Source organism: Hyaena hyaena, unplaced genomic scaffold (genome assembly GCF_003009895.1).
Source record: "Hyaena hyaena isolate Hyena2069 unplaced genomic scaffold, ASM300989v1 scaffold_638, whole genome shotgun sequence".
Classification (NCBI taxonomy): Eukaryota; Metazoa; Chordata; class Mammalia; order Carnivora; family Hyaenidae; genus Hyaena; species Hyaena hyaena.
This window is the reverse complement of record NW_024081270.1, coordinates 667,019-694,268: the sequence shown is the minus strand read 5'-3', so window position 1 is coordinate 694,268 and position 27,250 is coordinate 667,019. Positions and strand designations below refer to the sequence as shown.

General features: G+C 41.9%; 1 protein-coding gene across 4 annotated transcripts in view; it reads left to right on the top strand.

The window, feature by feature from the left end:
* Nucleotides 1-27,250, top strand: part of CEP126 (centrosomal protein 126) — a 115,847-nt gene that overhangs the window by 19,881 nt on the left and 68,716 nt on the right. The gene's annotated exons all lie outside the window — the stretch shown is intronic.

The window sequence follows — 27,250 nt, the reverse complement described above, 5'->3', positions numbered from 1 at the left end:
TTTAATATTTTTATTTATTTCTAGGAGAGAGAGAGAGAGAGACAGCGTGAGCAGGGGAGGGTCAGAGAGAGAGGGAGACACAGACTCTGAAATAGGCTCCAGGCTCTGAGCTGGCAGTCAGCACAGAGCCCGATTCTGGGCTCTAACCCACAAACCGTGAGATCATGACCTAAGCGAAAGTCAGACGCTTAACCAACTAAGCCACCCAGGCGCCCCACGAAAGTCGGACGCTTAACCGACTAAGCCACCCAGGCGCCCCGTATACCTACCTAAATATTAAATACAGTTCCAGGCAGAAGAAAGACATACATTTCAAGAGGCCGGCTTTCTAGTTCTGCCGGGGCTCTCCTGTGACCTCAGGTGTTCTTAATACTGTGCTTAGGTTCTCCTGTTAAAGTTGTTGCCCTGATGATTATTTCTTCACTTTTTAAGAGTATTTCCAGCAGGAGAAAATTCTATTCTGTAGTTGTGGATCCCTGGGAAACCAGAACAATTTGACTTGTGGCCGTCATTTGATGCGGGGCTCACGTTGGTCCAAGGTGGTCTACATGTTTCATGAGGCAGAATGGTACACGTTAAACAGATCTTTCAAAATTTGCTGAAGTACATTATTCATAGTGGCCAAGATAGGAACATAATCTAAATGTCCATCAGCAGGCAAATATATAAATAAAATGTGAGAGATACATACACCTTGGAATATTATTTCAGTCTTAAGACTGGAGGACGCCCTGCCATTTGTGACAGCATGAATGCACCTGGAGGACATTATGCCAAGTGGACTGAGCCAGACGCACACAGATATCGCGTGATCTCACTCATATGTGTAATCCAAAAAAAGAGTTGAACTCATAGTAACAGTAGGATGGTGACCAGAGGCTGCAGAGAGGGTGGGGGGAAAGAGAGATGCTGATGAGAAGCAACAAACTTTGAGCTCTGAGGAAGGTCTAGAAATCTCATATATGGCATGGCGACTGTAATTAATAATGTATGATATAGTCGAAATTTGCTGAGCAAGTGCATCTCCAAATTTCTCATCAGCAAAAAAACAAAAAGATAATGATAGGAGGAGAGGAATGTGTCCACAACTTTGGTTTGGACAATCATTTCACAATGTTTGCATATATAAACATCATATTGTACACCTTCAATATATACAGTTTGTGTTTTTCTTTTCTTTTAATATTTTTTTTTTGAGAGACAGACAGAGCATGAGCAGGGGAAGAGCAGAAAGGGAGACACAGAATCTGAAGCAGGCTCTAGGCTCTGAGCTGTCAGTGCAGAGCTTGACACAGGGCTCGAACTTGCCAGCTGTGAGATCATGACCTGAGCCGAAGTCAGATGCTTAACTGACAGAGCCATCCAGGTGCCCTAGTTTGTGTTTTTCAAGCATAAATAAGTAAATGAGTTTTTTTAAGTTGCTAAGACAGGCCATGTTTCTTCCATGAAAATGGCTAACTCCAAGGGGTTGCATTGAATGTGCAGATTTTGGGGGTTAGTATCAACATTTTAACCATGTTTGTTTTTCCAATCCATGAACATGGAATGTTTTTCCATTTCTTTCTGTCTTCTTCTGTTGTGCCCAATTCGCGAGTTCCCAGAGACCTCCAAGGAGCTGACACCAATGCAAATACAAAAGGGTCTTTATTACAAGCTCGAGCAGGGGCTCATCTGCCTACCGGTGTCATAGCAGCAAGATGAAGCCAAGAACAATAGCGAATAGGGCTTTTAAGGAGTAAGGGATGGGGTGTTACAGTACGTGTAGCATCATCACATGAGCACCAATTACAATTACAGCTTTGACCATTCAGTATCTGTGAGGTGTTCATTACTTTTGGTGGGACCCAATCATGACTTTTGAGGATCCTTTGAAAATGACCAATTATGAGGTGAGTTCAGAGGGCCCACGTGGGGTTCAGGCAAGCGGTGAGAAATTGGCTAGTTTGTATCTGCAGTTCCCAGCCTTGACTCAGACCATAGGAATGTTTTTTTGTTTTTTTTTTTTTAATTACTTCTAGGAGAGAGAGAGCGAGAGAGACAGCGTGAAGAGGGGAGGGTCAGAGAGAGAGGGAGACACAGACTCCGAAATAGGCTCCAGGCTCTGAGCTGGCAGTCAGCACAGAGCCCGACGCGGGGCTTGAACCCACGAACCGCGAGGTCATGACCTAAGCGAAAGTCAGACGCTTAACCGACTAAGCCACCCAGGCGCCCCCATAGGAATGTTTTTTGATTAGCTGACCTGAGGGCGGTCCGAGGATGGCTTTAGCCTTGAACAGTCTGAGATTGGGACTGGGATTGGGGCTACGTGCAGCCCGAGGTTGCTCTTAATGAAGGCCTTAATTTTTGGCTCTTCATTTCCCCCTTCTCTTGTGTAATTGAAGGCCCAATCATGGGTCTTCGGTCGGGTTTCAATCATTAGGGTGGCGATATTGCGACCTAAGTATTATGGGTTGTATTGCCCCCAGACGTTCTTGCATGAAGGCAAGCAATCTATTTAAATCATGAAATCTCAGATGGACATTGTTAAAGACTTGATGCGAGTTCAGTATGATGCAATTGATAAATTCAGTTATTTTGTGACATATAATATTTTAAGTAATCAGAATATTACATGATAACTCTATATCAAAACATTAAAACTTTAGGATTTGTATATATATTTGGGCAGTTATACCATTTACTCATGTAATATAACCTAAGGTTTACTGTTGTACATAGTGTTTTCCCAAGTAACTTAGTATCTTAAATAAAAGGGCCTAATTGGCCAAAAGACCCGTTTTTATTATTTAAATCCTGGGAAGTTTGTTAAAACTTTAGGAAGTTATAAAGTGTATTTTAAATAGGATTACAGATCATTAAAATTTTTTAAACTTTTTTTTAACTAAAGTGGCAATAAAAGATCTTAAAGGCGAATGTAGAAAAACCTAGCTCCTTCAACATTGAGAAGCTTTAACTATGCAATTAAAGACCTGATAAAGATGATACTTAAAGCTTTGGTTTTCTTGGCAGCAAAAGGAGAAAACCTTTGTTTACATTGTATTATCAAGAGTAGATTTACCATTTAAGAAAACTTTGTGTTTTGACCAGAGAGAAAAGCAGAGTTTTAACTTTATACCAGTGTATTTTTTAAATTCCATTTATTTTAACTTTAGTTTATCCCGAGTACACATAGAATATCTTTTCAAAGATTTTTCTTTACGGACCTTTTACATTTTTTTTGTCTTTAAACTGTTTCAAAACCATTTTTTCTCTAAACAACCAGTCTTATTTACGACAAAATTACTTTTTTATTTTTAACAAAAATGTATTTCTATTTTTATATCTTTTTTATGTATCTCAGTTTTTTACATACAGGATTGTTTTTTTTTTTTTCAATTTTCTATCAGTTTTAAGTACACTTAGCAGAATTTTAACTTAGGAAACCTTAGTCTCCAATTGAGGACTTAGTAACCAATTGAGAGGTGTTTACATTAGAATTTTTAAATTATTATTTTTTTAAAGGTCCAAATAGTCTTTTTTCCTGCAATAGGAAGCTGAAAACTCAAACCTATGTTTAATAATCATGTATTTTATTTGGATAGAAAGCATGTAATTCAGGCCAGACATGTTTTTAAAAGGAGTTAATCTCATCTGGTAGGGGGAGTTGTGCAGTGCACAGGGGAGGAGAGTCACCCAGTCTCCACCAGTCTCCAAGGTCAATTTAATTAAGGTCTCTTTTAGGGTTTTACTTATTTTTTTTATCTGTTCTGAACTCTGGGGTCTGTATGTACAATGTAATTTCCAATTAATCTCCAAGGTCATGGTTAGGCTCTGACTTACCTTGGACACAAAAACTGGTCCATTATCTGACTCTATCATCTGAAAAAATTCATACCTTGGTAGGATGTCTTCTAGCAGCTTTTTTGCCACCACCTGTGCAGTTTCGTGTTCGGTGGGATACGCCTCAGTCCATCCTGAGAAAGTGTCTACAAAGACCAGAAGTACCTGTAGCCATACCTGCCAGGTTTTACTTCAGTAAAGTCAGTTTCCCAATAGGCTCCTGGGTGTTTTCCTCTTAGACGTGTTCCAGGATTATGGGGGTTCTGGGTAGCGTTGGGCGTTGACAGGCTCTGTATTTACTGACGATTTGTTCAATTTTGGAGTTGACATCCTTAATTTTAATGTGTGACTGTCTAACCAGGTCTTGTAGTCTTCTCTGTCCCCTTGTGGGATGCTCGGTGTATTTTTGACAGAACCCTTATTCCCATTTCCTCAAGCAGAATGATTTTGTTATCTGAGGACCTGTACCGGCCCTTAAGGTATTGGGTCATAGGCAGTCCTTTAATCCATTGTAGGTCCTTGAGTGAATAACGAGGAGTCTCTGGTAGGTTGGGGTCCCCCGGATCTATGACTTTGACTGTTAGGGCCGGGGTGTCATTGAGGGCCGCTTCTTTAGCAGCCCAGTCGGCCATATTGTTGCCTCTGGCCATCTCAGTTATGTCCTTTTGATGGCCTGGACAATGGATGATAGCTAGGTTTTTGTTTTTGTTTTTGTTTTTGTTTTGGGAACCATAAAGCCTTGAGGAGAGCTAGGATCTCCTTTTTTATTTTTAAAAGTTTTTCCCTCTGCTGTGAGGAGCCCCCTTTCTCTATAAATTATCCCATGGATTTGAGCCATGGCGAAGGCGTATTGACTATTTGTGTAGACATTTAGTTTTCTCTTCTGCCCTAGAGTTAAAGCTTTAGTAAGCGCAATTAGCTAGGCCTTCTGTGCTGAGGTCCTGGCTGACAAGGGTTCCGCCCAAATGACTTTTTCGGTGGATACCACCGTGGCCCCGGCATACCTCAGTCCTCATTGTAGAAACTACTGCCAGCTGTGTACCAGGTGATTTCCGAATCTGGCAACAGGACGTCTTGCAGGTCCAGACGGGTGGCATGAATATGGGCCAGGATTTCGGCACAGTCATGGAGGGGAGCCTCTAAGTCCGGGTCAGGCAGCAATGTAGCCGGGTTCAGGGCGGCCGGGGCCTGGAAAATAATTCTGGTAGGGTTGAGTAGCAGAGTCTGATAATGGGTCATACGGGCATTTCTGAGCCATCTATCTGGTGGTTGCTTTAGAACTCTCTCTATTGCATGAAGGGTAGTGATGGCCAGCTCTTGCCCCATAGACAATTTATTTGCAATTTTAACCAGCAGGGCCATAGCCACAATCATGTGGAGACATGGCAGCCAACCGGATGCCACCGGGTCCAGTTTCTTGGAGAGGCAGGCCACAGGCCGGCGCCAGGGGCCCAACATTTTTGTTCCCTCAGGGGAGAGATGGATTTGTGCCCCCAGTTTTGTCTATAAGTTATGGCCCAGAAGGGGGTAGGGGCATTCTGGGATGACCGTAAGTGAGTGGGATACCCAACCCACACCCAGATCCACAGTTCTTCAGGTAATCCATGGATATTGCTTGACTCCGGTGCTCCTTGGATCCATGATCTTTTGGCTGACAGTGGGCCCCCGGGCTGTAGGAGTACAGAATGTTGGGCCCCCATATCGACCAAGAAGTCTGAAGATTTCCCTTTCATTTGTAAGGTTACTTTGGGCTTGGGGAGGGGCACTGAACCCCATCTCCCCTAGTCACTGTCATCTCTCATTACTAGAATGGGAGTTTTAGATTTATTTTGGGGGCATTCTTTAGCCCAATGTTCTTTTTTTTTTTTGCAGTAGGCGCATTGATTTTTGTTTAAGTGAGGGCGCCCCTCGAGCCGCTGGGAGTTCTCTTTTTTTTTTTCCTGAAGCAAACTGCCTGAGGCGTCTTTTCCGGTCCTCCGGTTCCACAGTTGCCACGAGTAGGATCTTGACTAGACTCTAGGTTTGTCTCTTTTTAGCTCTTACCTGCTTGTCCTCTGCACTGTCCCTGTTGCTGTGCACCCTCTCTGCCACGACCACTAGATCTTGGAGGCTCTTTTCCCTAGACGTTCTAGTTTCTGAAGTTTTCTCCGAATGTTGGGGGCGGACTGATTGATAAAAGCCATGGCCACAGCATCTAAGTTTGCTGGGGCCTCTGGATCTATAGGGGTGTACTGGCGGAATGTCTCTATTATTTTTTCAAGGAATGTTGCAGGGTAACATTCCTCTCGTCCCTGACTGACTTTATATATTTTGGCTATATTAGTAGGCTTGCGAGCCGCAGCCTTGAGACCTGGCAATAGAGTCTGGCAGTAGACTAAGAACTCTCCTTACCTTCAGCCAAGTTGTAGTCCCAATTTGGCCGTGCCAGGGGAAACCCAGAGTCAATATGCGCCTGGTCCGTTGTGGGGACCCCAGTGGGGCCAGGAACTAATTTCCTGGCCTCACTCTGGATGCGTTCTCGTTCCTCAGTAGTGAACAGGACCTGCAACAACTGCTGGAAATCATCCCAGGTGGGCTGATGGGTGAACAGAACAGTTTCTACTAGGTTAATAAGGGTGCGGAGATTCTCCAAGAACAGAGCGTTTTGAGAACTCTAATTGTACAGATTACTTGTGGCGAAGGGCCAGTAATGGTGGGGCTGGTTGCCCTGATCATCAGGGGGGTCCGTGGCCCTAAGGGGCAGGACAGTAGAGTCCGGTTCCTCAGGGGTTGCGCCGAGCCAGTTCCTTGTCCAGGGGTATGTCTGCTCAAGATACTGAAAAGTATTGGATACCATCCTGCTGGATAAAGCCAAGGCATGGCAAAGAGACAACGCTTTAACGAGATGGTGAAGGAGTTCCATCAGTTGGATCGCCAGAGCCAGAGTTTTACAACCGGGACACAGACGGCAATACCACCCACCTGGGGACAGCTGAAGAGGATGACACAAGAAGCTGAACCGATTGTTCAACATTCAGGCCAGAAACTTACCCCTTTTATTTTATTTTTGGCAATGTTGGCCGTGATATCTTGCCAGTCTTCTGCTGCTGGAGACAGAAACTCCGAGCAATGAAAAAGCAACAAAGTGTTTATGTGCTTTTTTATCTTAAAGAAATAAAAAAATGGGGGATGGGGGTGGAATGAATGCCCTGTCGCAGGCTAACAATGAAGGGCCTGTTCCAGGTTGACCGTCCCCAATCGCAGGATGCATCCTGAGCCGGAACACCCTAAGCTTGTAAACGAACCAGGGTGCTGACCAAGTAGCAAACTCAAGGTCAAGACAGCCTACATGCGCACACAAGACAGTGTCTAAGCGGAAGGTCACTTGCGAATGCAGAGCGGGAACTTGGCAACAGGCCCCTGGGAACAGAAAATGGGAGGACAGTGGAGTCGGGTCCTTCCGGGGTTGCACCCGTTTCTCAGAAGTAACTAAAACAGGGGCTGATGCAGAGGAGGGCGCCACCTGGGGAGGTAAAAAATGTTTAAGCCATGGAGGGGGATCATCCATTAAGTCGGCCCAGACAACAATATATGGAACCTGATCCAGGTGGCTCGTGCAGGGCTGAGAGACCTGCTGTTCTGCTTGGTGAAAAGATTCTGACATTTTCTTTTCTTTTCTTTTTTTTTTTTTTAATTTTCATGGAGAGATTGTGCGCTCAAGCTCTGATATCCTTGAAGTGAGTGAGCAACAGGTCCAGGGTTTTAGAGGGTGTCTGTCCCATTTCGTCAGTCTCAGTCGCCCAGTAATAAAAGTCCAACAGACACAACTGACAGCCACAGAAACACACAGAGAGACAGATAACAAAGTTCGCTGCGCGGGGAAATGAAACTGAAACCAGGACGGCGGCGCCGCGGGAAAGAAACAAACTGGGACGAAGGCTTTCTGTTGGATCCTGGGCACAACCTGCCTTGTCCCTCTGAACCAATACAGAATACAGGTTAGGGGCAGTCCATTGGACACTTCTTCCCCTCTGATACAGAATACAGGTTAGGGGCAGTCCATCGGACACTTCTTTCCCTCCGATACAGAAGGAGCCTGGAACGTCTTCCAGGTCTCCCGCGACCGTGGCCCCCCAGCGCGTCCGCCTTAACCACCTTTGGTCGCCTAATACAGATTTGTCTCGAGACCAGAGTTACACAGATAAACACAAAAGAAAGAGATTCTTACCAGCTGGATGACCCTCTGGTTCAGGGGTCCTGAGTGGTGGGGGGGGGGGGGGGTCTTGGGGAATCCCGGACGAGCCCCCAAATGTTGTGCCCGATTCGTGATTTCCCAGAGACCTACAAGGAGCCGACACCAATGCAAATACAAAAGGGTCTTTATTACAAGCTCGAGCAGGGGCTCATCTTCCTACCGGTGTCATAGCAGCAAGATGAAGCCAAGAACAATAGCTAATAGGGTTTTTAAGGAGTAAGGGATGGGAGTGTTACAGTACATGTAGCATCATCACATAAGCACCAATTACAATTACAGCTTTGACCATTCAGTATCTGTGAGGTGTTCATTACTTTTGGTGGGACCCAATCATGACTCTTGAGAATCCTTTGAAAATGACCAATTATGAGGTGAGTTCAAAGGGCCCACGTGGGGTTCAGGCAAGCGGTGAGAAATTGGCTAGTTTGTATCTGCAGTTCCCAGCCTTGACTCAGACCATAGGAATGTTTTTTGATTAGCTGAATTGAGGGTGGTCTGAGGATGGCTTTAGCCTTGAACAGTCTGAGATTGAGACTGGGATTGGGGCTACGTGCAGCCCGAGGTTTCTCTTAATGGAGGACTTAAATTTTGGCTCTTCACTTCAGTTTCTTTCATAAGCTTTGTGTAGTTTTCAGCACAGTTTGCAGCATGTAGATCTTTTATCTCTTTGGTTAGGTTTATTCCTAGGTATTTTATGATGTTCAGTGCAATTCTAAGTGGGATTGATTGCTTGATTTCTCTTCTGCTTTATTATTGGTGTATAGACATGCAACTGATTTCCATACATTGAGTTTACCTCCTGTGACTTTGCTGATTTCATGGATCAGTTCTAGCAGATTTTTGGTGGAGTCTTTCGGGTTTTCCATGTAGAGTATCATATTGTCTGCCAGGAGTGTAAGTTTGACTTCTTCCTTGCCAGTTTGTATACCTTATGCCTTTTATTTCTTTTTGTTATCTGATTGCTGAGGCTAGGACTTCCAGGACTATTGTGAACAACAGTGGTGAGAGTGGGCATCCCTGCTGTGTTCCTTTCCTCGGGGGGAAAGCTCTGTTTCCTCAGCATGAATGGAACTGGAGTGTATTACGCTAAATGAAATAAGTCAGTTAGAGAAGGACAAATATCATATGATTTCAGTCATGTGGAATTTAAGAAACACAACAAATGAACATAGGAGAAGGGAAGCAAAAGTGAGATAAAAACAGAGAGGGAGGCAAACTATAAGAGACTTTTAAATACAGAGAAAAAACTGGGGGTTGCTAAAGGGAGGTGGCTGGGGGGATGGGCTAGATGGGGGATGGGCATTATGGAGGACACCTATTGGGATGGGCACTGGGTGTCATATGTAAGTGATGAATCACTGGGTTCTACTCGTGAAACCAATACTACAGTGTATATTAGCTAACTTGAATTTAAATAAATAAATCAAAAAATAAAAATAAAAATGATTACTGAAAAACAACAAAAAAGGCTGACTCCATGGTAACAGGAAACAACAAAGTGCTCTTTCAGCTCTGACTTCTGCAGTGGCAGAGCGGGTGCCTTGTTTTTATCACCAGGCCCCTCTGTTCCCAGAGCACTTACCATCGTGCCTGGCACATAACTGCATGAAGGCGACTCAGTAACTAGGAAAGAACTACATCAGTTGCCTCTACGATTCCTTATTAAAACTTTTTGTTGTTGATTGGGGCGCCTGGGTGGCTTAGTCGGTTGAGCGTCCGACTTTCGCTTAGGTCATGATCTCGCGGATCGTGGGTTCGAGCCCCGCGTCGGGCTCTGTGCTGACTGCCAGCTCAGAGCCTGGAGCCTGTTTCAGTCTGTGACTCCCTCTCTCTCTGACCCTCCCCTGCTCACGCTGTCTCTCTCTCTCTCTCTCCTAGAAATAAATAAAAAATTAAAAAAAAAAAAAAACGTTAAAAAACTTTTTGTTGTTGAGCCCATTGTTGAGTTTGGGAGTAGACAGTTCTGCTCTTTGATCATATTCCATTCCTGGTTTAATTTTATTCAGTCTGGAACACACATTATTTCCTCTAGTCCTGGAAAGTACTGTGTGAAATTATTATTACTTTGTATATGTGTCTGAGCCCAGAGAACAATATTAAATACCAGAGATGGTAACTTGCTATCAGAATTGCTCCCTGATTATAGCAAGAAAAACATCACCTGTTAGCTTTAGAAATTCATCATTCCTCATTGCCATACGTGGCTGAACTGTTATTATTTTCTTATCTTCTCTTTTTCCCAACATAGGGCCTTGGGATGCTGTTTCTTCTACCTTGAGCACTTTTCTCCACCCACTTCTTTTCATGACTGGCCATATTCTGAATTTTTAGCTTAAATGTTATGTTTCCAGAGAAATAGTCCCTATTTCACCTCATTTAAAGTGAGTTCCCTAGGAGCACTTAGGTGGCTCAGTCAGGAAGTGTCTGACTTTGGCTCAAGTCATGATCTCACAGTTCCTGAGTTCGAGCCCTGAGTCAGGCTCTGTCTTTCTTTCCCTCTGCCCCTCCCATGCTCCTGCTCTCGCTCTCTCTCAAATATAAATAAACATTAAAAATTTAAAAAAAATAAAATGAGTTTCCTTAGCTCTGTCTTGGACTAGAATTTCTTTACTTCACAGCACTTATGACAGTCATTCTCTGTCTACTTGGTCCTGTTAGTTGTCCTCATTAGGTTATAAATAACTGCAGAGGGACACTGGGGTGGCTCAGTGGGTTGAGCTTCCAGCTGTTGATTTTTGCTCAGGTCTTGATTTCAGGTCACGCGTCAGGCTCCATGCTGAGTGTGGAGCCTGCTCAAGATTCTCTTTTTCTCTCCCTCTGCATCTCTCCACCACTCATGTGCTTTCACTCTCTAAAATTAAAACAATAAATAAATAAATTGCACAGACCACCTCTGTTCTTGCATACTGTTACATCCCCAGCAGATAAATGATCAAAAGTGCTCTGATTATGTTTGAAGTTGACATATAATCAAGCATTCATTCAGCAGTTATTTATTAAATGTCTTTTAGGTGCAAGGCTTGGTTTTAGGCACAGAAATTCCAGAAATTAGGGACGCCTGGGTGGCTCAGTTGTTTCAGCGTCCAGCTTCAGCTCAGGTCATCATCTCATGGTTCGTGGGTTTGAGCTCCGTGTCGGGCTCTGTCCTGACAGGTAGCTCAGAGCCTGGAGCCTGTTTCTGATTCTGTGTCTTCCTCTCTCTCTGACCCTCCCCTGCTCACACTGTCTCTCTCTCTCTCTCAGAAATAAATAAAATATTTAAAAAATTCTAGTAATTAAAAATTTCAGTCAACACACTCAGTAAATGTAGCATCTGATGGGGGAGATAGACAGTTAAAATACAGTTCTTTTATTCAGCAGGTCTGTGTAGTTCCTAATATGTTTGAAGCACTACCTTATGTGCTGACATAGATGTTATCAGTCTTAATACAGAAAAATTAACATAATTACAATTTAGTAAGATAAACACTATGATAAAGTTAAGCTTAGGATTCCATGGGAAGACAAAGTTGTATGTCTGTGGATGTTGGGAATAGAGGCGTCTTGAAGAGAAAAGTTACAGAAAGGCTGTTATACAGTCTCTAGTAAAGTGATTAAAACCCAGGAAGAGTCAGGCTGCCTAGCTTAGACTCCCTCTTCTATTTAGTGATTATATGACCTTGAAAAAATTGCTTACCGTTTCTAAGACTCTGGTCTTTCATTTGTAAAATATTCAATTCCCAGAATTGTTGTGGGCCGAAGCAGGACCGTAGGTGTGAGTTACTGATGCACCGCCTGGCCGTACTGAGACTTCGTAATAATAGTGGTGTTCTTTCCATTTCCACAATCCATCTTACATGCATTGATGGACTTTGCTTTGCCTTCTCCCAAACTTACTTTCTGCATCAGTGCCCAGAATCCTGATTGTATCTCCTGTCCCAAAGATAAAAGTCAGTTCTATAAGCAGTTACTCATAAGTGTATTTAGTGCCTTTGGGAGGCAAGCAGACATGGAAAGTGTTTATCTGAAAACAAAAGTAAGACAAAGCAATTGAAGACATGTGATTGTATTAGAAATTTGCTAGAACTCAAATTGAGGTAGATACAGATACAAGTACTTTTTAGGTATGGAACACATTCTCTGCTTACAGCTTCTGTTTTTGTTTATGATGAAGAATGTGGGAGGAAAGGAGAAAGTGATCTTGTGAGAAGATAAGACTAGTAGATAGTTGATAGATACGCCGGATGAGGCTTGAAGAGTCTTTATTGCTTTTCGTTGCCTCTTCTAACCATTGCTCTCTCTTTTCTTTAAAATCCCTCAGCTTTTATTTTTTTAACTTTTTTAAAGTTTATATATTTTGAGAGAGCGTGTGTGTGCACTTGAGCATGAGTGAGGGAGGGGCAGAGAGAAGCAGAAAGAATCCCGAGCAGGCTCCCCACGGGCAGTGCAAAGCCCTGCACGGGCCTCCATCTCACTCACAGTAAGATCATGATCTGAGCTAAAATCAAGAGTCAGATGCTTAACCACCTGAGCCATCCAGGTACCCCTTTTTTTTTTCCAACTGGAATGTAGTGGACATACATTGTTGCATTAGTTTTAGGTGTACAGCTTAATGATCGGACATCTCTGTACCTTATGCTCGCCGCAAGTGTATCTTGGACTATGGACTATGTTCCCTATGCTGTGCCTTTCGTCCGCTTGTATCTCCCACTCCCAGCCACCCATTTTGCCCATTCCTTCTTGCATCTCCCCTCTGGCATCCACCAGCTTTTTCTCTGTATTTAGAGATCTGTTTCTATTTTGTTTCTTTTGCTTTTTAGATCTTACCTCTAGGTAAGAAATCATATGATATTTGTCTTTCTTTCTCTGTCAGACTGACTTCGTGTAACATAATGCCCTCTAGGTCCATCTGTATTGTCTCATATGGCAAGATCCCCTTCCGTTTTATGGTTGAGTAATATCCCATTGTGTGTGTGTGTCTGTACATGTGTATATACTTACATCTTTATCTATTTCTCTGTTGATGGACACTTAGGTTGCTTCCATATCTTGGCTATTGTAAATAATCCCACAGTAAGCATAGGGGTGCATACATCTTTTTGAATTAGTGTTTTCTTTGAGTAAATACCTCATAGTGGAATTACTAGATCATATGATATTTCTCTTTTTAGTTATTTGAGGAGGCTTCATACTATTTTCCACAGTGGCTGCACCAGTTTGCATTTCTCCAACAGTGCACATGAGTTTCGTTCTTTTCACATCCTCACCAACACTTGTTATTTCTTATCTTTTTTTATAACAGCTATTCTGACAGATGTGAGGTGAGATCTTACTTGGTTTTGATTTCCATTACCCTGATGATGAGTAACAAGCAACTTTTCATGTACTTATTGGCCATCTGTCTGTCTTCTTTGGGAAAATGTCTGTTCAGGTCTTGTAACCATTTTTAATGGGATTATTCATTTTTTTTGGTGTTGAGTGGTATAAGTTCTTTATTTATATTGGATATTAAGCCCTTATCAGATATATCATTTTGCAAATATCTTCTCCCATTGCCTTTTCATTCTGTCAATGGTTTTCTTTGCTGTGCAAAAGATTTTTATTTTGGTGTAGTCCCAATAATTCATTTTTGCTTTTGTTTTTCTTGCCTGGGAAACATGTCTAGAAAAATGTTGCTATGATTGATGTTCAAGAGATTTGGACATCTTTTGTTTTCTTTTAGGAGTTTTATGGTTTCAAATCTGACATTTAGGTCTTTAAACCATTTTGAGTTTATTTTTGTGTACGGTGTAAGAAAGTGGTCCAGTTTCATTCTACATGTAGCTGGCCAGATTTCTGCCAGATTGTTGGTTCTTGGAGAAGTGAGAAGTCTCCTAAAGATCCCCGGCTCTTCAGCAACCTTCTGGGGTTAGTAACTAACCTCCTTCCTCTGTACCCCAGGCGCCTTGCAAACACTACTGCTTCTATGCCGTCCTCACTGCTGGCCCCGTGCGGTCCTCACTGCTGGCCCCGTGCGGTCCTCGCTGCTGGCCCCGTGCGGTCCTCGCTGCTGGCCCCGTGCGGTCCTCGCTGCTGGCCCCGTGCGGTGTGGTTTGTTAGCTGCCTCTCTACGGGCTCCATTTCCTGTAGCCCTCAGGCTCTCCCAGAGCTGAGCTCACTGATTTTAAAGTACCCAGAGTTAGGCCCTTAGATTGTAAAATCTTGAGAAGTTACGCCCCGCTGGCTTTCAGAGCCAGATGCTCTAGGGATCTGTCTCCCCAGATCAGGGCCCCCGTGTCTGGGGAGCCTGCTGTGGGGTCTGGTTCTGTCCCTTCTCACGCCTGTGGTGGCCCCCCAGTCCGTGGGTAATCTCCCTGGAAGATCGGGTCCTGGCCACGTCTCCACCCGCTCACCGTCTTGATGTGGCCTTCCCTCTACTGTTAACTGTGGAGACACTGTCGGGCCAGTGTTCCGGGTGTCTTTGATGGCATACGTGGCTGTTACTGATGTGGCCGTTACCAAGGTGCGAGTGTGGAATGCGGGGAGTTTCGGCTCCTCCTGCCCCGCCGCCCTCCCGGGCTCCCACAGTGACTCTTGTTATGAGGCTCCTCGGTGGCCGGGGAGGGGGGGGTGGGGGGGCAGCAGAACAGAGGTGTCTCAGCTCTGCCCTGACGCCGCGCCGCCCCCTCCAGCTGCTGGGGCGCCGGCCGCGCAGGGTCGGAGCCCGTGAACGGAGACGTGTCTCCCTCAGCTGGACCGGCGGACGGCTGGCTGTGCTCAGAGCCCTTGAGGTCTCTAGTCCTTGGAGCTACACCTACGGCTCAGCACCAATCACATGTCCTTGACACTGGCCGGGGGCGGGGGGTCCACACCTGACAAAACCTTCCCCCGTGAAAGAACTGGTCCCACAGCACCCAGGGCAGGCAGCAGACCCTCGCTCCTCAGTCCTCTTCCTCCCTTGGAGACCCTCTCCTGTCTTTTGATTGGAGCATTTAGACCATTTCTGTTTAAAGTAATTATTGATAGATATGTACTTATTGCCATCTTGTTCATTGTTTTCTGGTTGTTTCTATAGTTCTCTGTCCCTTTCTTGTGCTTTCTCGCCTTGCAATGCATGACTTTGTTTAGGCTTTCTTTCTCTTTATTTTTTGTGTCTATTACAGTTTTTTGGTTTGTGGTTATCATGAGAGTCACATATTACATCCTAAGAATGCAGCAGTCTGTATTAAGTTGGTATCGCTTAAGTTCAAACACATTGTAAAAGAATTTCATGTTTACTTCCTCTTCCATATTTTATGTATATATTGTCATATTTTACATCTTTTTATTTTGTGAGTTCCCCTTAATAATTTTTTAGATATAATTGATTTTACTGCTTTTGTCTTTTAACTTTCATACTAGCTTTACAAATGATTGCTCTACTGTGTTTATTGTATATTTGTTTTTACGCCTGGTATTTTTTCTGTTTATAATTTTCTAATTATGGCCTTTTCCACTAAAAGAAGTCCCTTTAATATTTAATGTAAGGCTGGTTTAGTGGTAAACTAACTCCTTTAATTTTTCTTTGTCTGGGAAACTCTTTATCTCTCCTTCTATTCTGAATGGTAGCCTTGCCAACCAGAATATTCTTAGTTCTAGGATTTTTTCCTTTTAGCACTGTGAGTGTCATGTCACTCTCTTCTGGCCTGCAAAGTTTCTGTTGAAAAAAAATCAGATGATAGCCTTATGGGGTTTCCCTTGTACATAATTAGTTGCTTCTTTTTGCTGGTTTATTTTTATTTTTATTTTTTTATGGTTGTTTATTTTTGAGAGAGAGACAGAATGTGAGCAGGGTAGGAGCAGAGAGAAAGGGAGACACAGAATCCGAAGCAGGCCCCAGGCTCTGAACTGTCAGCACAGAGCCCGACTCGGGGTTTGAACTCATGAGCTGGGAGATCATGACCTGAGCCATCTATGCTTGTGGCTACCCTGCTGGAATAGCCATCGCTAACGTGGATGAGGGCCAGAGTGGGCAGAGGGTGCCCTGGTCCCCAAGCTGTTTTAAAGCACATGCTTCTAACTCTGCTGCGCACTACTTGCTCTCGTTACTATGGTGACCTCTAGATCCTCTGTGTCATTGCCTGACAGTTTTAGCGCCTGGCTTCTTGCCACTTTCACGCTATTCCAGTGATCATTCCTCGTGCACGTGAAATCCATGCACATAGTATATTTCTCCTTTCCTCCCTCCTCTTTTTCTTTCTTTTGTTTTTTGTAAAGTTTCTTGTAGCAGTATTTTCTGGTTTTCAAAGTGAAGGTCTTACATGGTTTTTGTTACATAACTCTTAAGTATTTCAAATTCTATGATGCTGGGGTTTTTTTAAATTTTGTTTTTAATGTTTTTTATTTATTTCCGAGAGAGAGAGACAGCGTGAACAGGGTAGGTCAGAGACAGAGGGAGACACAGAATCTGAAACAAGCTCCAGGCTCTGAGCTGGCTCTGAGCACAGAGCCCGATGCAAGGCTCGAACCCACGAACCGTGAGATCATGACCTGAGCCGAAGTCGGACACCTAATCGACTGAACCGCCCAGGCGCCCCATGATACTGTTTTAAATAGATTTGTTGAAATTTCATTTTCCATTATTATATATAGAAATATAATTGATTTTTCTATACTGACCTTGTGTTCTGAGAACTTGTTAAATTCATTCATTAGTTCTAGGAATTGCTTATAAATTCCTTAGCATATTCTATTTGTATAATCGTGGCATCTGAAATAAAGGGAACTTAACTTTTGTTTTTCCAGTTGATATGCCTTTTGTTTTTATGTTGGCCTTATTGAACTTTCTAGGAACTCCAGTGTAATGGGGAATAGAAGGAATATAATGAGCTTTTTTGCCTTTTATCCCTTTGGAGGGAAGTATTAACTATTTTATGGTTAACTGTGCTGCTAGCTAGCTATTTTTGGTAAATGCCCTTTATCCCAGATTGAGGAGGTTTCCTTTCATTCCTAGTGTGCTGAGAGTTTTTATCATGAACATGTATTAAATATTGTCATACCGCTGGTCTCCTTTATTTCAGTGTGGTTAATTTCACTGATTAATTTGCTTTTTTTTTTTTAATGTTTTATATTTCTAGGAGAGAGAGAGAGAGACAGCGTGAGCAGGGGAGGGTCAGAGAGAGAGGGAGTCACAGACTGAAACAGGCTCCAGGCTCTGAGCTGGCAGTCAGCACAGAGCCCGACGCGGGGCTCGAACCCACGAACCGCGAGATCATTACCTAAGCGAAAGTCGGACGCTTAACCGACTAAGCCACCCAGGCGCCCTGATTAATTTGCTTTTTATATGTTCTAGAGCACGTGAGCAGGGGAGAGGGGCAGAGAGAGTGAGAGAGAGAGAGAGAGAGAGAGAGAGAGAGAGAGAGAGAGAGAGAATCTCAGTCAGGCTTCCTGCCCAGCACAGAGCCTGACGCAGGGTTCAGTCCCATGATCCTGAACCAAAATGAAGAGACAGACGCTCAACTGACTAAGCCATCTAGTCACCCCTTTTTATTTTTTATTTATTATATTTTTACTGATTAATTTTGAAATGTCAAGTCAACCTTGCCTTCTGAGGGTGGCTCTTATTTGGTAATGATATGGTTGTTTTTTTAAATAAATTGTTGGATTTTATTTGCTAATATTTTGTGAAGAATTTTTTGTATGTATTTTTTGTAATATTTTGCAGTTTGAGATGTTGGTCTGTAAATTTCTTATAGTACCTTTGTGAGGTTTGGAAACCAAGGTTATACAGACTTTATAAAATATGCTGGAAAAGTTTTTCCTCTACTTCTGTACTTGGAAAAAGGTTTTATGATTGTTATTTCTCCTTCATATGTTTGACAAAAAGTAATAACAAAAACCTGAACAAGGAGTTTTCTTTGTAGGAAGCTTACTACTTAGAAATTAATTTTATTAATAGAGTTTTTATATTTCTTTTCTTTGTCAGTTTTGCTAAGTTGATTCTTTTATGAAATCGGTCCATTTTATCTAAGCTGTTGAATTTATTAGCATAAAGTTGGTCATATTCTTTTAATGTCTGTGGTATTTATAGTGATATCCTGTCTTTCATTCATGAGAGCGATAATTTTGTTTACTTTTTTCTTCCTTTTTTTTTATCCAGTCATCATTCTTGGTAGGAATTTATCAATTTTACTCAAGTTTTAGTCTTTGTGGTCTCTCTTTTTTAGTTTACTCTTTCATCTCTTCTTTTTTTAGTTCCTTTCTTCTTACCATAGAATAAAGTTGCACATTTTCCATCTTCTTAAGGTGGAAACTAAAATCATTGATTTTAAATTTTTTTCCTTTTCCACAGTAGCCATTTAAAGTTATAAATTTCCCTCTGGGGGCACCTGAGTGGCTCAGTCAGTTAAGCAGTCGACTTTGGCTCAGACCATGGTCTCATGGTTCAGGAGTTCGAGCCCCACTCGAATTTGCTCAAGTTCAAGTCCACTCGGACTTGCTGCTGTCAATGCAGAGCCTGCTTCAGATCCTCTGTCCCCCTCCCTCTCAAAATTAAATAAACATTAAAAAATAAAATAAAATTCCCTCCAAACAACTGCATGTAAAAATTTGGTACACTGCATTTTCATTTTCATGTTGTTTAAAATGTTTTACTGCTTCCTTTTTGATTTCTTTTTTTGACCAATAGCTTATTTAGAAGTATGTGGGGTTTTTTTTCCATTTCCAATATTGAGCTTTTCTAAATACCATAATTGATTTCTAATATAAATCTATTTTGATTGGAGAACATACTCTGTAAAATTTAAATCTTATGGAATTCATTGACATTTGTGTTCTGGGCCAATGTAAGATTTCTTATGTTGTACTCAAAAAGAGTATGTATTGCAATTGTTGAGTCTAGAGAGTTGTTCTGTAAATATCAACAAGGTCAAAGTACTTGATATTGTTGTTTAAACCTATATTCCTACTGATATTTTTCATGCAACTATTCTATCAATTATTGAGAAGGATGTTACAATATGCAACTATAATCATGGATTCATCAGTTTCTCCCTTAAGTTCTTTGTTTGCTCCATGTATTTTGATGGTCTCTTATCAAGTACACACATTTATCATTTTTATGTATTCCTGATGAACTGACCCTTCTATCATTGTGAAATACTGTTTTATCTCTGGTAATACTCCTCGTCTTACAGCCTACTTTGCCTGCTGTTAATGTAGTAAAATGTATTCTACTCTTCCATCCCTTTGCTTTCAGTCTGTCTGTGTTTGCTGCGATCCCCTGGGTCCTTGGTTATATTCAGTCTAGCAAGTGCTAAATCAGAAACTGTGAAGGACTGTAAAGGCTCTGAGGTTTTGACCTACATGCAAGCTCTGATTGTAGCTTGCCACGGTTTCCTGTGTATTGTGGCAGGCTGCAAGAAAATGAACTGTATCACTCGTGGGAAAAATGCAGCCAAAGCAGTGTCTTGTGTCAGTTTCCTAAAGCCTGGTCCCTAAAGGGCAGACCTGGAGGGCAGAGGGCTCCTGCGGCCGAGTAGGGACTAGTTCATTATACACTAGGAACCGCGAAACCTGGATACTCATCTTCTACGTGGCCATGCCACCCCTCTCCAGACAGAAGGAAACCTTATGTTTGCTCTAGAGGGTAAGCGCTCTCTGGAGAAGAGAGAGATCTTTATCTTCACTACCCCGAGTCTCAAGGAAGGAAGACCTTTCTGCGCTTTACTATCCTGCACTCTCTACACAAACCCTCTTACGTGGCTGGGAATGCCTTCATTCAGAGAACCTGGGCTGTGCAGAAATAAATATTTATAGAGAACTGTCTCCCAAAAACAAGACTCTGCCTTCTGTTTACATCTAATAATCCTTTTTAAAAAAATTTTCTTTAAATGTTTTATTCATTTCTGAGAGAGAGAGAGAGAGACGCAGCGTGAGCAGGGGAGGGTCAGAGAGAGAGGGAGACACAGAATCTGAAGCAGCTCCAGGCTCTGAGCTGTCAGCACAGAGCCCGACGCGAACCGCGAGATCATGACCTGAGCCGAAGCCGGCCGTTTAACCGACTCAGCCACCCACGTGTCCCTACATCTAATAATTCTTAAAGCAATTTGATGTAAGTCTATCATTTAACCATGTTTTCTGTCAGTTCTATTTTTTTCTCTTGTTTCTTCCTCCTTTCCTGCCTCCCATTGAGTTAGTCAAAAAAATTTAAATTTTACTTTTTTTTTAGTGGCTTCTCTAGGGATTACAATATTCCTTCATAACTATTTAGAGTTATAACTGGACCATTTAACATAAATGTAAGGATCCTTCAACTTGAGGCACCTGAGGGCACAGTCGGTTAAGCGTCCGACTTCATGATCTCACGGCTTGTGGGTTCGAGCCCGGCAGTCGGGCTCTATACTGATAGCTCGGAGCCTGGAGCCTGCTTCGGATTCTGTATCTCCCTCTCTCTCTGCCTCTCCCCCACTCATGCTCTGTTTCTTTCTCTCTCTCTCAAAACTTCATTAAGATGAAGATAGGAGAAGGAAAGGAAAAATAAGATAAAAAGAGAGGGAGACAAACCATAAAAGATTCTTAAATTCCACGTATGAATGAAATCATATATTTGTCTTTTCTGACTTATTTCACCTAGCATAATGCACTCTAATTCCACCCACATTATTGCAAATGGCAAGAATTCATTTGATGGCAGGGGCGCCTGGGTGGCTTAGTCGGTTAAGCGACCGACTTTCGCTTAGGTCATGATCTCGCGGTTCGTGGGTTCGAGCCCCGCGTCGGGCTCTGTGCTGACTGCCAGCTCAGAGCCTGGAGCCTGTTTCAGTCTGTGACTCCCTCTCTCTCTGACCCTCCCCTGTTAACGCTGTTTCTCTCTATCCTAGAAATAAATAAAAATATTAAAAAAAAAAAAGAATTCATTTGATGGCCATGTAATATTCCATTATATATATACCACATCTTCTTTTTTTTTTTTTTATTTCTAGGATAGAGAGAGACAGTGTGAACAGTGGAGGGTCAGAGAGAGAGGGAGACACAGACTCTGAAACAGGCTCCAGGCTCTGAGCTGGCAGTCAGCACAGAGCCCGACGCGGGGCTCGAACCCACGAACCGCGAGATCATGACCTAAGCGAAAGTCGGACGCACGCTTAACCGACTAAGCCACCCAGGCGCCCCATACCACATCTTCTTGATCCATTTTCCAGTCAGTGGACATTTGGACTCTTTCCATAATTGGGCTATTATTGATAGCACTGCAATAAACATTGGGGTGCTTGTGCCCCTTTGAATCAGCATTTTTGTGTCCTTTGGATAAATATCTAGTAGTGCAATTGTTGGGTCATAGGATAGTTCTATTTTTAATTTTTGAGGAACCTCCATACTCTTTTCCACAGTGGCTGCACCAGTTTGCATTTCCACCAACAGTGAAAGAGTGTTCTCCTTTCTGCATATCCTCACCCACATCTGTAGTTTCCTGTGTTAATTTTAGCTATTCTGACAGGTGTGAGGTGGTATCTCATTGTAGTTTGGATTTGTATTTCCCTGATGATGAGTGATGTTGAGCATCTTTTCATGCGTCCGTTAGCCACCTGGATGTCTCCTGTGGAAAAGAGTTCACATCTTTTGCCCATTTCTTCACGGGGTTATTTATTCTTTGGATGTGGAGTTTGAGAAGTTCTTTATAGATTTTGGATAATAACCCTTTATCGGATATGTCATTTGCAATATCTTCTCCCATTCTGTCGGTTGCCTTTTAGTTAAGCTGATTGTTTCCTTCTGTGCAGAAGCTTTTCACCTTGACGAGGTTCCAGTAGTTCATTTTTGCTTTTGCTCCCCTTGCCTTCAGAGATGTATCAAGTAAAAAGTAACTGCTGCTGAGGTCAAAGAGATTGTTGCCTGTTTTCCCTCTAGGATTTACATTTAGGCCTTTTATCCATTTTGAGTTTATTCTTGTGTGTGGTGTAAGAAAGTGGTTAAGGTTCATTTTTCTGCATGTCGCCATCCAGTTTTCCCAGCATCATTTCCTGAAGAAAAGAGTCTTTTTTCCACTGGATATTCTTTCCCGCTTTGTCAAAGATTAATTGGCCATACGTTTATGGGTCCATTTCTGGGTTTTCTATTGTGTGCCGTTGATCTGAATGTCTGTTTTTGTGCCAGTACCATACTGTCTTGATAATTACAGCTTTGTAATACACCTTGAAGTCTGGGATTATGATGCCTCCAGCTTTGTTTTTCTTTTTTAACATGGCTTTGGCTATTCAGGGTCTCTTCTGATTCCATACAAATTTAGTATTGTTTATCCTAGCTCTGTGAAGAATGCCGGTGTTATTTTTATAAAGATTGCATTGAATGTGTAGATTGCTTTGGGTAGTATCGACATTTTAACAATATTTGTTCTTCCAATCCATGAACATGGAGTGTTTTTCCATTTCTTTGTGTCTTCTTTAATTTCTTTTATAAGCTTTCAATAGTTTTCTTTTCTCTGTCTCTTTAACAAATGATTTTTTTAAGTTTATTTGTCTATTAGTTCAGAGAGAGAGTGAGAGAGAGCATGCACAATCAGGGAAAGGGCAGAGAGAGAGGGAGATACAGAATCCAAAGCAGGCTTCAGACTCTGTGCTGTCAGCACAGAGCCCAGTGTGGGACTCAAACACACCAACAGCGAGATCTTGACCTGAGCCGAAGTCAGACGCTCAACTGACTGAGCCAGCCAGGCATTCTATTTTCTCTCTCTCTCTTAAGTCTGTCTCTTATTTGCCAGAAGACAGTTTATGAGTACATGAATTTAGGGAACACTGGCAGAATCCCAGCACTTTTTTCCAGCCTTATAATTGTATCTAGCTTGTATTTAAAGACATAGCTTATGCATTTTAATGAGGATAAGTACATTTTGAAACAGTGTTTTACACAAACACAAAAACATTTCAAATCCAAATATTCCTAACAAAAATATATCTCACACAGTGATTATGGAGCAGAATTTCCATCACCTGGAGAAAGAATTTCAGTTCACTGCACTCCTCACTCTATCTTTCAACTTTCAGCAGTTTTCAGTGTATAGCTCTTTTACCGCCTTGGTTAAGTTTATTCCTAGGTATTTTATGGTTTTCGGTGCAGTCGTAGAGGGGATTGATTCCTTGATTTCTCTTTCTGCTGCTCCTTTACGGTTGTATAGAAATGTGACAGATTTCTATATGTTGATTTTATATTGTACGACTTTGCTGAATTTATGTATCAGTTCTAGCAGTATTTTGGTGGAATCTCTCAGGTTTTCCATGTCGTCTGTGAAGAGTGAAAGTTTAGCTTCCTCCTTGCCAATTTGAATGCCTTTTATTTCCTTTTGTTGTCTGATGGCTCAGGCTAGGCCTTCCAGCGCTGTGTAAAACAGCAGTGGTGAGAGGGGACGTCCCTGTCGTGTCCTGGTCTCAGGGGGAAGCTCTCAGTTGTTCCCTCTTGAGGATGACTTTAGCTGTGGGTCTTTCATATACCGCCTTTGTGATGCTGAGGTATGTTCCTTGAGGGTTTTCATCAAGAAAGCGTGCTGTGTTTTGTCAAATGCTTTTTCTGCTTCTGTTGAACAGATCATGCGGTTCTTATCCTTTCTTTTGCTAATGTGATGTATCATGTCGATCGATATGTAGATATTGAACCACTCCTGCCCAAGAATATATCCTACTTGATCATGGTGAATAATTCATTAAATGATGTATTGTTAGATTCGGTTTGCTAGTAACTCCTGTTTCGTTTTGCTTTGTTTTGTTTTGTTTTTAATGTGGCTACTAGAAAACTTAAAGTTACAGGGGTGCCTCAGTGGCTCAGTCAGTTGGGCGTCCGATTCTTGATCATAGCTCAGTTCTTGATCTCAGGGTTGTGTGTTAAAGCATCTCATTCGGCTCTACACTAGGTATGGAGCCTACTTAAAAATAAAAAATGAATAAAAATAATGAAATACACATACAGTTTATATTTTATTTCTAGTGGACAGTGCTGATACGTTATATCTCACTGTGGAGGGGCTCAAGGCTTCTCTGGAAAGGAACTTACAGCTACTCTTGCACTGTACATTACATAAGGTTGAGGGAACACACTCAATATCACAGACCTTGGGGGGATTCTTACTTTTTGTGATAAAACATACATAACACAAAATTTACCATTTTAGCCATTTTTAAGTTCATAGTTGTGGTATTGAGTATATTCATATTGTTGTACAACTATCACCATCATCTTCCCAACTGAAGAACTTTTACATCTTCCACACTAACATTCTTTACCCATTAAACACCTACCTCCCCATACCCTCTTTCACCCAGCCCCTGGCAACCACCATAGTACTTTCTGCCTCTATGAACTTGACTAGTCTAGGCAATATGATTGTGGGGTAAGACGATATTTGTCCTTCTGTGATTGACTTACTTTACTTAGCAGAATGTATTCAAGCTTCATCCATGTTGTAGCATATGTCAGAGTCTCCTTCCTCTTTAAGGCTGAGAAATACTCCCTTGTATGTGTGCCCATTTTGTTTATCTCTTCATCTATCGAGGGACACTTAGTTGTTTCTACCTTCTGGCTGCTGTGAATAATGCTGTCATGAACATAAGTGTACAAACATAAGTGCGTTCACTGCTTTGGGGCATATTCCAGAAGTGGAGTTGCCAGGTTATATGGTAATTCTAAGAAATTGTTTGAGGAATCCCTCTACCCTCTTTTACAGCAACTGCCTATTTTACATTCCCACTAGTGTGTAAGGATCCCAGTTTCTCCACATCCTCATAAGCAGTTGTGATGTTCTCTTTTGTGTTTTGTTTTGTTTTTATAATAGCCAGCCTAATGGATTTGCAGTGGTATCTAATTGCAGTTTTGATTGGCAGTTTCCTAATTAGTGATGTTGAGCATCTTTTCATGCTCTTGTTGGTGTCTGTTTATCTTCTTTAGAGAAATATCTATTCAGGTCCTTTGCCTTTTGTTTAAACAGATCATTTTTGTTGTCTAATTGTGAGGGTTTTTTTATATATTCTTGAATCAATCGTTTATCAGGTATATGATTGGCAAAATTTTCCTCCATTCTTTCAGTTGCCTTTTCACTTTTGATAGTGTTCTTTGATGCATAAAACCTCTTAATTTTGATGTAGTCCAATTTATTTTTTCTTTTGGTGACTATGCTTTGGCATCAGATCCAAGAAATCATTGCCAAATACAATGTTTTTTCCCCTATGTTTTCCCTATTTTTCCCTATGTTTTTTTTTTTTCCTGAGAGTTTTATGTTTTACCTCGTATGTTTAGGTCTTTGATCTACTTTAAGTTAATTTTTGCCTATGCTGTAAAGTAAGGGTCCAACTTAATCCTTTCACGTACGGATATCCAGTTGGTATTACCAACATCATTTGTTGAAAAGACGATTCCTTCCTCACTGAATGTTTTTGGCACCCTTGTGGGAAATCATTTGACCATACAAGCATTTATTTCTAGGATCCCGAGTCTACTCCATTGATCTGTATATCTGTCTGTATGCTTGTACTATATTACTTTGGTTACCATAAATTTGAAGTAACTTTTTAAACCAGAAGGTATGAGACACCCCCCACCTTTGTTCTTTTTCAAGAATGCTTTGACTGTTTGAGGGTCCCTTGAGATTTCATATGAAGTTTAAGATGGGTTTTTTTATTAAAATTTTCAGCACTGTTTTTGGTGTCCAAGTCTTTTGTCTCCTTGGTTAAGTTTATTCCTAAGTATTTTATTCTTTTTGATGCTATTGTAAGTGGAATTGTTTTCTTAATTTCCTGTCCAGATTCTTCATTGTTAGTTTATAAAAAGTATATAGTATATATGATTTTTGTGTATTGATTCTTTATCCTTCAATTTTGCTCAATTTTGCTGAATTTGTTTATTAGTTCTAACAGTGTTTTGTGGAGTCTTTAATGTTTTCTGCATATAATATTATATCACCTGTGAACACAGATAATTTTACTTTTTTTTCCCCTCCATTTTGAATGCCTTTTATTGCCTTTTCTTGTCTAAGAGCTCTGGCTAGCACTTCCAGTACTGTGTTGAATCAAATGGTGAAAGCTGGCTTCCTTGTCCTGCCCTGGGGGTATTCTTGAAGGAGACTGTCTGGGAGTGCCTGCCTGTGGCGCTGCACCCCTGTCTCCTCCCTGCCACCCACCGTCTCCTCCCCGCCACCCACCGCCTCCTCCCCGCCACCCACCGCCTCCGACCGGCCACCCACCGCCTCCTCCCCGCCGCCCACCGCCTCCGACCGGCCACCCACCGCCTCCTCCCCGCCGCCCACCGTCTCCGACCCGCCACCCACCATCTCCTCCCTGCCACCAGAGTAGGACCACTTAAATATATGTAACCCTACTTCCCAGAAGTGTAGTTCCCAAAATCTGAGTTATTTAGAGTAGAATAATGCTCCAGCCAGTGAAGGTCTTTGGAAGGCTGGTTAATAGTAAACCATGGCACCAAAAACTTTAAAGCGTTTTCACCTACCATGTCTTTGCCCCCATGCACTCCAGCGTGGGGACTCCCTTGGCCGATTCTCAACCAGTGAATTGCAGGCCTCCTTTTCCATTTTTTTCACTGTCCAGCCAATGATTATTGAAACACACACACACACACATATTTTTCACAAGCAGAATTAATTTTTTGAAACAGGTGAAACTAGAGGACATAAACTCAAGTGCCGAGTTGCAATCAGAAATAAATGAAATAGGAAAGTTAAAAAAATAGGGAATGATAAGGATTATGGGCAGGTGTTTGTAGCCATGTGTGAATACGAGTTCAGAGTTGACAAATCTTACACATTTTCCAGAGAAGGTGGAAATCAAGATTTTTATATAAATTACATGGATTTTTAGCATACTTCAGACTTATCATGACAGCCAATTTTTAAACTTTTGGTCTAAAGGAAAAAAGAAATATACACTATTGTCTTCACTGCCCCATACTTTGTGAGGCTGATTCTTCCACCAGTGAATTAACTCTTCACATTCCAGAAAATACTAAAGAATTCCTCCACAGGAGGCTTTGGGAGGTGGGAACATGTATGCAGGCCTGCCAGGCCTGGATAAGGTTCTGGAATTACCACATATAAACATATTAAAATTCTTAGCTAAGGGCCTTTTTTTAAAAAATTTGTTTCTAAGTAAGTAGACTTTTAAAATATGAAAACATCACTATATAATAAATCACTGGTTTGAGGCTATTTTCTGTGTTGAGATTTTTAAAACTTATTCCCTAATTCAGTTACCTACTTTTTGTTTT